General features: G+C 49.2%; 1 protein-coding gene across 10 annotated transcripts in view; it reads right to left on the bottom strand.

Moving 5' to 3' along the window:
* GLCE (glucuronic acid epimerase) overlaps positions 1-12025 on the bottom strand; it is a 66367-nt gene that overhangs the window by 39267 nt on the left and 15075 nt on the right. For 2 of the 10 annotated variants that reach the window (XM_075431930.1, XM_075431931.1), the window contains exons 2-4: positions 10168-10393; positions 8909-8978; positions 8686-8788 (exon numbers count right to left, since the gene is read on the bottom strand). The exons of 2 other annotated variants lie outside the window; for them this stretch is intronic. The gene's annotated coding sequence lies outside the window, so the exon portion shown is untranslated. Of the gene's footprint in view, positions 1-8318; positions 8377-8685; positions 8789-8908; positions 8979-10167; positions 10740-12025 lie in introns of those variants that run through there. 6 more of the 10 variants (XM_075431936.1, XM_075431934.1, XM_075431932.1 and 3 more) reach the window with 5 other exon arrangements.

The raw sequence follows: 12025 nt of genomic DNA, 5'->3' as shown, positions 1-12025 counted from the left end.
CAGTAGAATATTTGAATATCTCGGGGCAACCCTCTGATGATACAGTGTTTTCTGTTAACTCCCGTGATTCATAGCCAACAACCAGCATTATTTGCTACATCCCAAACCAGCAAGAATTACAGATGTGCCGGTCATCAGAAGACACTCCAGAGACCTGAAGTCTCTACTCTGCAAATAGTTAGAGAGGTTAAAATTTAAATGTTTTAAGTTTTGAATACCTTTGCCTCTTTGGAGGAAGGAGGAAAATATCTTTACCAAAAATATAAGAAAATACAGTTGTTTAACCTCAGCTAAATATATTCAGAATAAAGCCTCCAGCAGCGTTCAACAAGCTTAAGGAAATCTCCACTTGATGAAAATTCACTCAGCGGGTTCCCTGTTAGAGACATAGCGAACGTCTTCATAGTTCAGACACTCAGCTCAGTTACACAAATAGGAAATTTGGACGGGAGCGTTTGGAAACCCCACGAGCTGACCTCAAAGCCCTGCTCTCCACTGAAGGCAGAAAGGCAAGCTCCAACACTTGAGAGGAGTAAGGCAAGCTCCAACACTTGAGAGGAGTAAGGCAAGCTCCAATGCTTGAGAGGAGTAAGGGAAGCTCCAATGCTTGAGGAGGAGTAAGGCAAGCTCCAACACTTGAGAGGAGTAAGGCAAGCTCCAACGCTTGAGAGGAGTAAGGCAAGCTCCAACACTTGAGAGGAGTAAGGCAAGCTCCAACGCTTGAGAGGAGTAAGGCAAGCTCCAACGCTTGAGAGGAGTAAGGCAAGCTCCAGCGCTTGAGAGGAGTAAGGCAAGCTCCAGCGCTTGAGAGGAGTAAGGCAAGCTCCAGCGCTTGAGAGGAGTAAGGCAAGCTCCAACGCTTGAGAGGAGTAAGGCAAGCTCCAACGCTTGAGAGGAGTAAGGCGAGCTCCAACGCTTGAGGAGGAGTAAGGCAAGCTCCAACGCTTGCGAGGAGTAAGGCGAGCTCCAATGCTTGAGGAGGAGTAAGGCAAGCTCCAAAGCTCGAGAGGTGTAAGGTGAGCTCCAACGCTTGAGAGGAGCGGCCACGGTGCGAGCCAGCGCTGTCCCCGCTCCCTGCTCGCCAGCGTGCAGCGTGGTGAGCACACGAAACGCAGAGCTGGAAGAAGCTGAGCAACCGCGAAGGGAAGAGAGCTTTATCAATCTATCTATATACAAACACGACTACTTTATAGACAAGTTATGTCTATGCCGCAATGAGGTCATTAATCTAATGAAAATATATCAAGAAGAATGTGTTAAGACTGACAACGATACTACAGCTCATCATTAATCTTGAGCATAGAACATCGCTACAGGCACGAGAGTGATTAAGATGAAGACACTTAAATCACTCTGCAGATGGAACTCATCATGCCCCTGTGAAAAGTTTATTAGCAATACGCTTCAAAGCATTATCTGAAATTTTATAACAAGTTATTTAGCTGTATTTAATATTTGTTGTGGCTTTATTGTTGCATCTTCGTTATTGTAAAAAGTTTGTGCTATTAGTGACAGCTCCGCCACCGACAAATGTAGCGGTGCAAGCATAATTTACTCACAAGTGGGCTCTTCGTGGGCTTTTTCTTTTGAGCAACTGGCAACAGCATTGCCAAAAAATTCTGCAAACTTGCAGAGATCCCGTTAGTAATTAAGCAATAACAATAGTTTCGCTGATCATTCTGTTTACGCTGAACACATTCAGCAATGTGCACTGCGGCAAGAGGCTGCACAGCCAGGATAAAGCGACTCAAAGCGTTTCTGTGCTAGCAGCTTTACTGAAAATTGAAATAAAAAGAATTTTTAAAGTAAACACTTTAAGCAGAAATGTAAGCATTTAGTATTCTATGCACATACCAGCATTTCTATTTTATGCATTATAAGCATTTCTATTCTACACATGGTAAGCGTTGACTAATAATGTAAATAGAGCATTTTTGACTTTTTTCCTAGCGTCGCTGATAATTTTCAGAAAAGATGGTGCCTGGAAGTCACCAAGGAAAGGCAGGAAAAGCCAAAACTACGGGTCACGTCTGCCCTTTGCACTGCTGACACCACCGGCTGCCGGGCATGACCCAGAGCAGGTGGGTTCCTGCCACGGCAGAGGAGAAGACGTCGACGCAGCCTTCCCACCCCGTCGTACGGGCAGAGGCAGACAGGGCTGTGGGCTGCTGGGCCACCGCTCCACCATGGAAAAATACGTGGATTCATATCAAATTTATTAACTACAACCATCGAGACGTGTAGGCAGACCACAGAATCACAGGATCCCAGCATGGTGGGGGTTGGCAGGGACCTCTGGGGGTCACCCAGCCCAACCCCCTGCCCAAGCAGGGTCACCCAGAGCAGGGGGCACAGCACCGCGGCCAGGCGGGGCTGGAATATCTCCAGAGAAGGAGACTCCACAGCCTCCCTGGGCAGCCTGGGCCAGGGCTCCGTCACCCTCAGAGGGAAGAAGTTCTTCCTCGGGTTCAGCTGGAGCTTCCTCTGCTTCAGTTTGTGCCCGTTGCCCCTTGTCCTGTCGCTGGGCACCACTGGAAAGAGTCTGGCCCCATCCTCCTGACCCCCACCCTGCAGATATTTAGAGGCATTTCTAAGGTCCCCAGGTCCGTTAACGTAAGGTACTGCCGACCAGCGAGTTGGATCCAAAAGCCTTTCCATCTCAGCTGGGGCACAGGAAACGCGCTCGCAAGGCTTAGTGCTGTTAGATGGATGTCGAAGACAACGTATTTGCTTGCGAGCAAGACGTACAAAGTGCCATCAGCAAAGCTGCCAGAGAGAATGCTAATGCCATATTCATCTCGGAGAAACTGTTGGTGGCTGCATCTTCCTGTTGGAGTGGCTGCTAGTTCGCGAGAGTCACTTGCAGAAGACAGGGGAAACCCAATTACGGAAAACAGCAATATCTCTGTCAAAAAACAGCAAGCAATTAAATCTCCCCTACACATGGAAACATGTAGTAAAGCTAATTATTGGACATCGGTCAGTGTAATTGCAACCCAAATGCAACGTGGTCCAATAATTAGCTGGCACTAATGGAAACCTCATAATGCAACAAACGTACTGAAACACTCCGCGTCGAGAAGATTTCCTCGCGCTACCAGGAAGCTCTGCTGCTTCCCTTGCCAAATTAAGGAGCGCTTTGCCAGAGAGAAGACGGATGGCGATCCGGCCCCCCTTGCCCAAAACCAACACCTTGGGTTCCTGAGGTCACACCCCTGAAGGAACGTGTCCCCACGCGCCAGTCGCAGCCTGAGCACGCCCCAGCCCAGAGAAAGCTGCTGGGCTCCCCATCGAGCTGCCCAGGACCCGCTGGAGGCTGCAGCAAGAGCTACTCTCAGCAGCTTGATCTGGGCACAGCAGCTTACCAGCTCTGACAGCCTCCTTAACACAAAAATATTCCGTTTTCCCTTTTGCTCTGTTAGCTCAGCTTCCTCCTGTTCCGTTAGGGATCACCCTTGCCGTTGAGAAACTGGTTACACAACTCCAGGACGCTCTCGGAGACGGCACGGCAGCATTTCCCAGCCTTCAGCTGGGTACTGAGCCAGCTCCACTTCGATTTCTACCGCTCGGTGATGCTCAGGGACGCTCTGCCGAAGCGGGAACAGCAGGCAGATAAAGGCAGGTTTGCAGCTGCAGCGAGCTCCTCCCGTGGGGATGCCCAGAACGTTCTTAACTCCTCGGGCAACGAGAGCACAGCAGCGGGCCCAGCAGCATCTCTGCTGCACCTGGGGCCAGCAAAGCGCGAGCAGAACCACACGCTTCTGAGAGACCTCGCTTCACAAAGCCCAAAATGTCAGGCAGAAAACAAACACTGTTTTGTTGCAGGTTTCACAGAATTAGTAATTAGTGTTTGTTAACCAATTAAGTGGTTTTACCCCTTCTGCCAGGTATATTTCTCCAAGAACAAAAAAATCTAGTTTCACCTCCTGTGCAGGACATGGCTGGAAGGTCAGTTAGTGATGGCAACGGCAGATCTTTTTCTGATGGCAAAGGACTAATGCCAGGCTGGGTGCAGCACACAACCGTGCCCAGCTGGGCAGATAAAGGCCAGCATGCAACTGGTGCCATCTCAGCGCCCACCAGACGTGTGTTACCCCATGGGCCAAGTCTGCAAGCAAACAGCACAAGAGCGATTTTATAGCAGAAATGTCCAATCATAGAATCATGGAATGGCTTGGGTTGGAAGGGACCTTCAAGATCATCTGGTTCCAACCCCCCTGCCATGGGCAGGGACATCTTCCACCAGCCCAGGGTGCTCAGAGCTCCATCCAACCTGGCCTTGAGCCCTGCCAGGGAGGGGGCAGCCACAGCTTCTCTGGGCAGCCTGGGCCAGTGTTTTACCACCCTCCTGGTGAAGAATTCCTTCCTAATATCTCATCTAAATCTGCCCTCTTTTAGTTTAGAGCCGTTCCTCCTTGTCCTATCACTCCACACCCTTGTGCAAAGCCCCTCTCCATCCTTCCTGTAGCCCCCTCAGGCACTGGCAGCTGCTCTAAGGTCACCCTGGAGCCTTCTCTCCTCCAGGCTGAACAGCCCCAGCTCCCTCAGCCTGTCCAATCTACCAGAAAAATCCTTTAGGAGGCAAGTTTTTCTCAGAGGAGACAGCCATCGCTCTCCTTTGTACAGGCTGGTTATCTGCAGGCTCCAACAGCTGTAAACCAGTTTAACACCTTGTCTGGTTTTGGTTTAGCTGCACACACCTGCCCGGTTCCTCGCTGTTTTTGAGCTTCTAATCCAACATCACCATCATATGCTCTGGCCTAATAAATGAGTGGTTTAACGCACATTTAGTGGCTTATTTCAAGTAGGGACAAATTAACCAAACCACCTGATTGCCATCTGCTTGGCGAAACAAATTCCCACACTAGGGTAATAAAATATGGTGATGTGACATTTCCACAGGAGCTACAGCAAGGCGTGCTTGGGCACAGCCCCTGAAACACAGCCCGTCTCACCTCTGCGGGGAAACGGCACAAAATACCCCGAGCTGGTGGAAATTTCCAAAGAGAAGCTGGTTCTTTGGGGGGAAAAAAAAAAATGAAAACACAAAAAAACTCCCACCTTGCTAAGGAAGCGGCTCTGGATGTGCCAATCTAGATTCCACCACGCTAACGCACGGAGGAGGAAGGGAAAGCTTACGCATCTGTTTGCAGCAGGGGAACTAGGTCACGAGAGAAGCAATTACCAGGCTCGCTGAACGCCCTCCTTCTGCCCGGGCACCTGAGCCCCGCAGCGCCCGACGAGCTGGGAGGGGGCCACACGGCAGTGCCAGCGCCGGGACGGTCACCGGACTGAAACCCCCCCCTTGCCTGAGCAGAGCTCAGCACAACCTTCTGCAACGACAGTTGTGCAGATGCTGCTAGATAAAAGCTGGTCGAAGCCTTGATTCACACGAAGTAGAAATGCAAAATGAAAAGCTTACAGCTCCTCCGCAGGAAAAGGCCACCTGAGCTGTACCGGGGGGCTGATCAGGGGGTCTTCAACTTCAGCAGGCGCCCTACAGATGCACAGACCCAGTTATTTAAAATATATGACAGATCAAGCAACCTAGCAAGACTTCATCCTGGAACAGTTACCACCAAAGCACATGTAGAATAAGAGACCATCACAGAATTGCTACAGAAAAAGCTAATTTAACAGCCACCTCTGGAAATGTTAATTGAGGCCATCGAGAAGGCTTCACGGAAGGGCATCAGCCTCTGAAAATAAGGCAGAACGCCCTTGCTGCTTTGGAAAGGCAACATTGACCCGGAGGTGTTACATGACAGACAGACGGACACCGAAGTCAAAGACACGACCCGATATCCACGGGCATGTTTACCACGAGGGTGCGGCCAGCGGGCTGCTCCTGCCTGTAGTAACCTGATAGTAGAGAGTGAGACGAGTGAACACACAGGCAAAACATTCTGTTTTCACCAATGCTGTCAAAGTTTCTCGAAGAAGTTGTACCCGCACCCCCCCACACCGCCCACTGCCAGGAACCGAGCACCCTCCTAAAGCTCCTGGCCAACAGCTGCTCAAGGTTCCAGCGCAAAATTCATGCTAACCTGTTTTCTTCTGGATGCTACAGGCTCCCTTCCTCATCCAGAAATTCAATGCACTCACTCTTCATTCTCTTTCAACCCCACTGACAGCCTCTAAATTATTACTTTATCTTGCAGGGCATCCAGAGGCTCCAGCCAGGGTCAAGGCAACGTGCTCGGACAGAGACACTGGCTCCAGAAAGCTTCTCAGTCTCGGTCTATCAAAATAGCCTTTTAGTAGATGCTAAAATGCTCCCTGTTTGTGTAAAATAAACTGTTCAGCCTATGTCAACAGCTTCTCGGCTGCTGCTCCCCCTGGCAGATTAATTATCCGTCCACCCAGATCTTCTCCTTCACCATATTAACTGATGCAATGTCATTTAAAACATATTAAATACAGCAATATACCAATCTTGAACATCTGAATAATCCATTAAGGCAAAAAAAAAGGTCTACACAGAGCTAGGAAATTTTGCAAACATCATTCTTTCATGTACCACCCTCCCCTGTATGTTTTTAAACCAATACTGAACTTGAGGGCAATTAGTATCTGATACAGTTCTAACAGCAGCAAAAAGATTTTCAGCAGCTCCTTCAAACCACTGCTTCAAACCATCCGTCACTTAGAGGAAAACACGATCAAGACAGGAGTCTATGAATAACTCTGCTTTTTCCCCAGGATTCAATCTAGACTGCTTCTAAATATGTACAATGCCTAGACTACATTAACACATTAAAGCTTTGTAGATTGCCATCAGTGCTTCTGCAGCTTAATTTCATCTGTCCCTCACAATTCACATCTTCAGCTACTTTCATCCTAAAGGGAAAAAAAAAAAAAAAAATCACTCCTCTTTAAATACAAAAACTGATGACGCTCACATAAGCAGATTGCTAAGCACGTTTAAGAGGATATATATTTAAAACCTGGCAGCAAAACTTTATTCCCCTACTAAACAGGAGTATTCTCTCCGATTCTATTGCCTCGATGCTAATGAAAAGCATACTCTGTGATCAGTTAAGCTTGACAAAGTCCGGGAAGGACGAGGAGTTTGACAAGTCAAACAATTCTGGGGTAGGCTTGGAGAACACGGCGAGTGACAGCAGAGGGAACGTTTGAAGCACCTGATTAAAAACCCCGCCGCGAGGGATTCGGCGTGTTTGTTTTCCCCTCCAAAACCCGGGGGACAGAAACAGTGCAGCAACACAAAATGGATGCTTTATTCTTTGTTTTGCAAACACCACCTTCATTTCCAAACAGCTCGGTCCGTCCAGTTACAGACGCCTTTCCTGCGTCTGGCTGCAGACGTTCACGGCGAGCACAGATGCTCTCCTCTGCTCATCCAAAAGCAACAGGAGGATTTCAAACGCTCTGTGCCCGAGCCAGTCCTGCTGCACCGAGTCATTGGAAGTGACAGCTCACACACCAGTGCAGCCCTGACGTCTGGACATCCAGCTCTGCAACGGACCTCGGCAGACGCACACGACTACTCACCCCGAGCTGAACAAATTCAGCAGCAGGTCTGAAAAAGAAAACTTACTCGTTTCAGATTAATAGCAGAGGAGCAGCTTGTATTAATTACCAGGCAGAAGTTTAAAGTTTCCTTTAATCATTCTGAGCTGCTTTGAAATCACTTGTCGGGGACAGCAGCTCGGAAAGAGCTTTTATCTTTCAGCTGGAAGACGGGAGGCACGCTGGAAACCCCAGACAAGGTTTTCTGCCTCCCAGTTCTGGCATCTCCGCTTTTGAATTCGGTTTCCTCAAGTTGTGCACAGCACGATACACCACAACTAGTAAAGAAACTGTTTAGGTACAAAAATTAATCACTAAACTGAACACGAGGAGCAACTTCTACTTGAAAATCAGAGTTGCAGAAAGCCAAGCTTCAGTTTAATCAATTTGTGTATTTTATGTAGCATCCCAAAGCCTCTACGCACGTACAACAGGTTAAAAATCCTGCGTCTGCCGTGCTACCGAGCTCACGCTTGCCGCACGGATAATTACACACAACACAACAAAAGCAGGCAATTCACACACTTCTCACAGAAAAACAAACAGGCTAAGAGCACGCAGACCTGCTCTCACGCACCACCTTGCCCGGAATGATTCACCACCGATACCTCCACGCACTCACGCCGGAGTAACTGATGGGCACCATGGTAACAGAACTACAGCTCACCAAGCCTCACCTTTCAGCAAATCCACGCAACCGCCACCTCTCCCCAGCGAGATCTTCCACCGCCTCCACCCCATCTCCCCCGCCCCAGCATCCTTCAGAAGTTACCGAGCTTACTCACCGTCCGAGCGGGGAAAATAAAACCCTCGGAGCAGGAGGTTGGAGGCTGGAGAACCCTCCAGCAGCACCGCAACCCCCCCCAGCCCATCTCCGCCCCGGCAGCGGGAGATGCTGGTGGGATCCCCGCGCCCAGAGCCCGCGTCCCTTCCTCCGGGCAGGGTGAGCCTGGGGACAGCCAGAGCCCTCCTGCAAACCCACGGCCATCTGCCTTCTGCAGCTGCAAGTTCTTACTCCTGGCGAGCATTAACCGCTTCGGCAGCGGCAGCAGGCTCGGCATTTTCAACCCGTTGGAGGAACTCCAGCTCGAGGGTCAACCCGACACAGACATTGAGAAAGCAGGGAGCAGGGAGAATCCTCTCCGTTCTTACCTTAAGCAAAGGGACGTCTCTGAATTCTAATGCATCTCAGGTTTTTCAACTTCAAAAAAAATGTATCGGTTGGTGATTTAAAGTGATTTCCCTCTCCGATTTCCTACAGGGGAGATGTGGAGAGAAAAAAAAAAAAAAAAAAAGGAAAAATTGAAGTACTTAAGGATCTGCAACAGCCATCGGAGTTGAATTTTTCCCCCTCTATCTGTAAAAATCCTCTTACTCCGTCCTGCCTGCTCTTCAGACAGCGCAGCTGACGAATTCCCGGGCTCAGCGCTCGACATGCAGAATCACTGAAGGATCAAGAGCAGAAATGTCACTTCCTCCGGGCAGCACATCCGCGGCGAAGGAGCCTCATCTGCTCTCCCCACCCCAGCCCGACCCAGCTGAAGAGTGGGTCCTGACGTCTGCCTCCTGCAGAGCTCTCATGAAACCTTTCGGAGGAATCCCAGCTGAAAGCCCCCCCTCCAAAGGATCCCGGTTTTAGCTGAACCATTATGTAGTTTCCCTTCAGAAACGGCACAAGTGGAAGGATATAAACGGAAAAACTCATAAAGCAGGAGTCAAAGACTAACCTTGAAACAAACTGCAGCTGGCCACAGCTGAGCCGTAGCGGAGGCTCTGGAATTATTAAATGAGCTTCAGCAGAGATTTAACTAACCAAATGCCACTGCAACAGAGTCACAGAATGGTAGGGGTTGGAAGGGACCTCTGTGGGTCATCTAGTCCAATCCCCCTGCTGAAGCAGGGTCACCTACAGCAAGCAAACAACGCTTTATTGACGGTACGTGTGCCGGTCCCAAAATCTTTGCGAAGGTTTTTCCACCTCCGTTATTGCTTTTGCATATTTCCTAATCAAATCCAACAGGCACGAACCCTATGGAGACCGGAATGTTTTTTTTTTTTAAACAGTATTTCATAATGCAGGGGCCTAAAGTGCCTTAAAATAGAAATTAGATGTCATGAACACCACATCCCAAATACACGCTACATGTGGATTAAACCGAAATCGGGACACCGGCACCCACTTGGAACACTGTATAATTAACTCCTAAAACGGCATTTTAATGGTCTCTGCCCTTCCTCAGCTTGGCAATAGCGTGTATAATTACTCTCTTATTAGCTCTCTGCATCCTTCCCTCGCATTCCCAATCTAAAATGAAACAAAAACTCTTCTGTTGGAGCTTGCCTTGAAGAAGGCTTGTTTTAAAAGGATTACCCGACGCTAGAAGCAAACTGGATTCCAGAGAAGCAGGCTTATTCCTGCACTTCAAGTCTGTTGCTTTAGGTGTCTAATACACACCTGGATCTTTCCAAAATCAACTTGAATTTTTGTACTGAATTAGCTCAGTAAAGTAAATTTTATCACCCATTAAAATTTATGCCAAGGCAACTTGAGCCTGCACGGTATTTCTCCCTCTAATCCTCTTGCTGGAGGCTCAATTTAATAAACAAAGGCAGCACTAATAATTCAAATCTTACTTCCAAAGATGCGATGTGCCTGTCAGAAGCTTTCTGCGACGCAGTCAGTACATTTCTTCAGCCTCTCTCCAAGGCTTTGCATGCGCTTAAGCCCGGTTCTTGCCTTTTGAATGCTGATAACTACTGTGTTTCTTTTCTCTCCTTTAAAGGATTAAACGCTGCCCCACAGACGTTTTTATTAGTGCATCATGTGCTATTAAATTGTCAGCTTGTCTTCCACGATTCTCTTCAAAAAACAAAAAAACACCACATAAATACGTGGCCTTGAAAACATCTTCACAACAAAAAACTGATTTTCCTGGCACTTCTTTATAAACCGAAGCAAACAAAGCCAAAATCCGCCCGACAAAGCACCCCATCTATTTTCCTTGCAGCCAGCTGCAGAAGACGAGCACCGCTCTACACACAACATGTATTTTTAAAGACTGTGCAGAACGTTCTCAGAACATCTACCAGAAAGCCCTCCACTTGGCTCCCCCAAGAGATTTATTTTTATTATTTAAGAGTTCGCCCTCCTGCCTTCAAGTGGCAAGGCGAGAACTCAATGCAAACAACTCCTAGAGAAGAAATACAATTTTTCTGAGGAGAAAGCAGAGATATTCTCATCCAAGACAGTCCTCCATACAAGCAGGACGGTGCCAACGCGTGTGCTACGCGTCCCATCTCAAGGAGACGACTTCAGATTCTCCTAAGGGCGCTCTGGATTTTTGATACCCCCCTTATTTTTCATCAGTATTTCTCTCCGGGAGTGAATCAGCTCTTTTCATACACTGCAGCTTCCCTCTCTCCACCTCCAACCCATCGCCGAAGGTGCCCAAAATGTCCTTCCACGGGGCTGTCCCTCGGCACGGTTTTCATCCAGCCCTGCAGCCCTCACTTGAGAAGGAACGGCCAGCGCTGCGGAAATTCAGATCCTGCCCAAATCGCGCCCATTTAGAGGATTCAGCCCGTAAAAATCTTTAACCTTGTGTCTCACAACCAAGTTTTAAACGTAATCAACACGTTTGAGATGCCTGACTTGGAAGGCACAAGACCCACGGACTCTTTAGATTTGCACATTCCTTCTGCTTTTCAGCGCAGGCACCAGAAATCTCCCTGCACCTCTCCATCGAGAAGAACTCCCCTCTGAAATACCGGGAAAATTCCAGAAACCGCTGCCGCCCTGTCCAACGCTGACGCAGCGACCAGTGCTGGGCAAAGGTCCCCTTGCTGCCCGCTGTCCCCAGGACCGGGCTGGCTCGTTACAACAGGTCAGCAGAGGACAAGCAAGGAGCATCCCTGCAACAGCCTGGACACAGCCAGGAGGGTCAACCTGGCCAAGCTACGTTCCGCCCGCTCCCGGCTCGCAGAGCCTGGCAACGAGCCTGGGAATGAGCCCGAAGGCTGAGCACGAAGCAGCTCCGGCCAACAGCTGGAAGTGGATAGAGAACTGGCTGAATGGCAGAACTCAGAGGGTTGGCATCAGCGGCGCTGAGTCTGGTTGGAGGCTGGTGACAAGTGGTGTCCCTCAGGGGTCAGTACTGGGCCCAGTCTTGTTTAACTTCTTCATCAACGACCTGGATGAAGAGTTAGAATGTACCCTCAGCAAGTTTGCTGATGACACCAAACTGGGAGGAGTGGTAGATACACCAGCAGGCTGTGCTGTCATTCAGCGTGACCTCGACAGGCTGGAAAGCTGGGCAGAGAGGAACCTGATGAGGTTCAACAAAGCCAAATGCAGGGTCCTGCACCTGGGGAGGAACAACCTCATGCACCAGTACAGGCTTGGAGTGGACCTGCTGGAGAGCAGCTCTGCGGAGAGGGACCTGGGTGTCCTGGTGGACGACAGGTTAACCATGAGCCAGCAGTGTGCCCTGGC

Source organism: Opisthocomus hoazin, chromosome 10 (assembly GCF_030867145.1).
Source record: "Opisthocomus hoazin isolate bOpiHoa1 chromosome 10, bOpiHoa1.hap1, whole genome shotgun sequence".
NCBI lineage: Eukaryota > Metazoa > Chordata > Aves > Opisthocomiformes > Opisthocomidae > Opisthocomus > Opisthocomus hoazin.
Note: the sequence above shows the minus strand (reverse complement) of the source record. Positions and strands in the feature narration are given on the sequence as shown.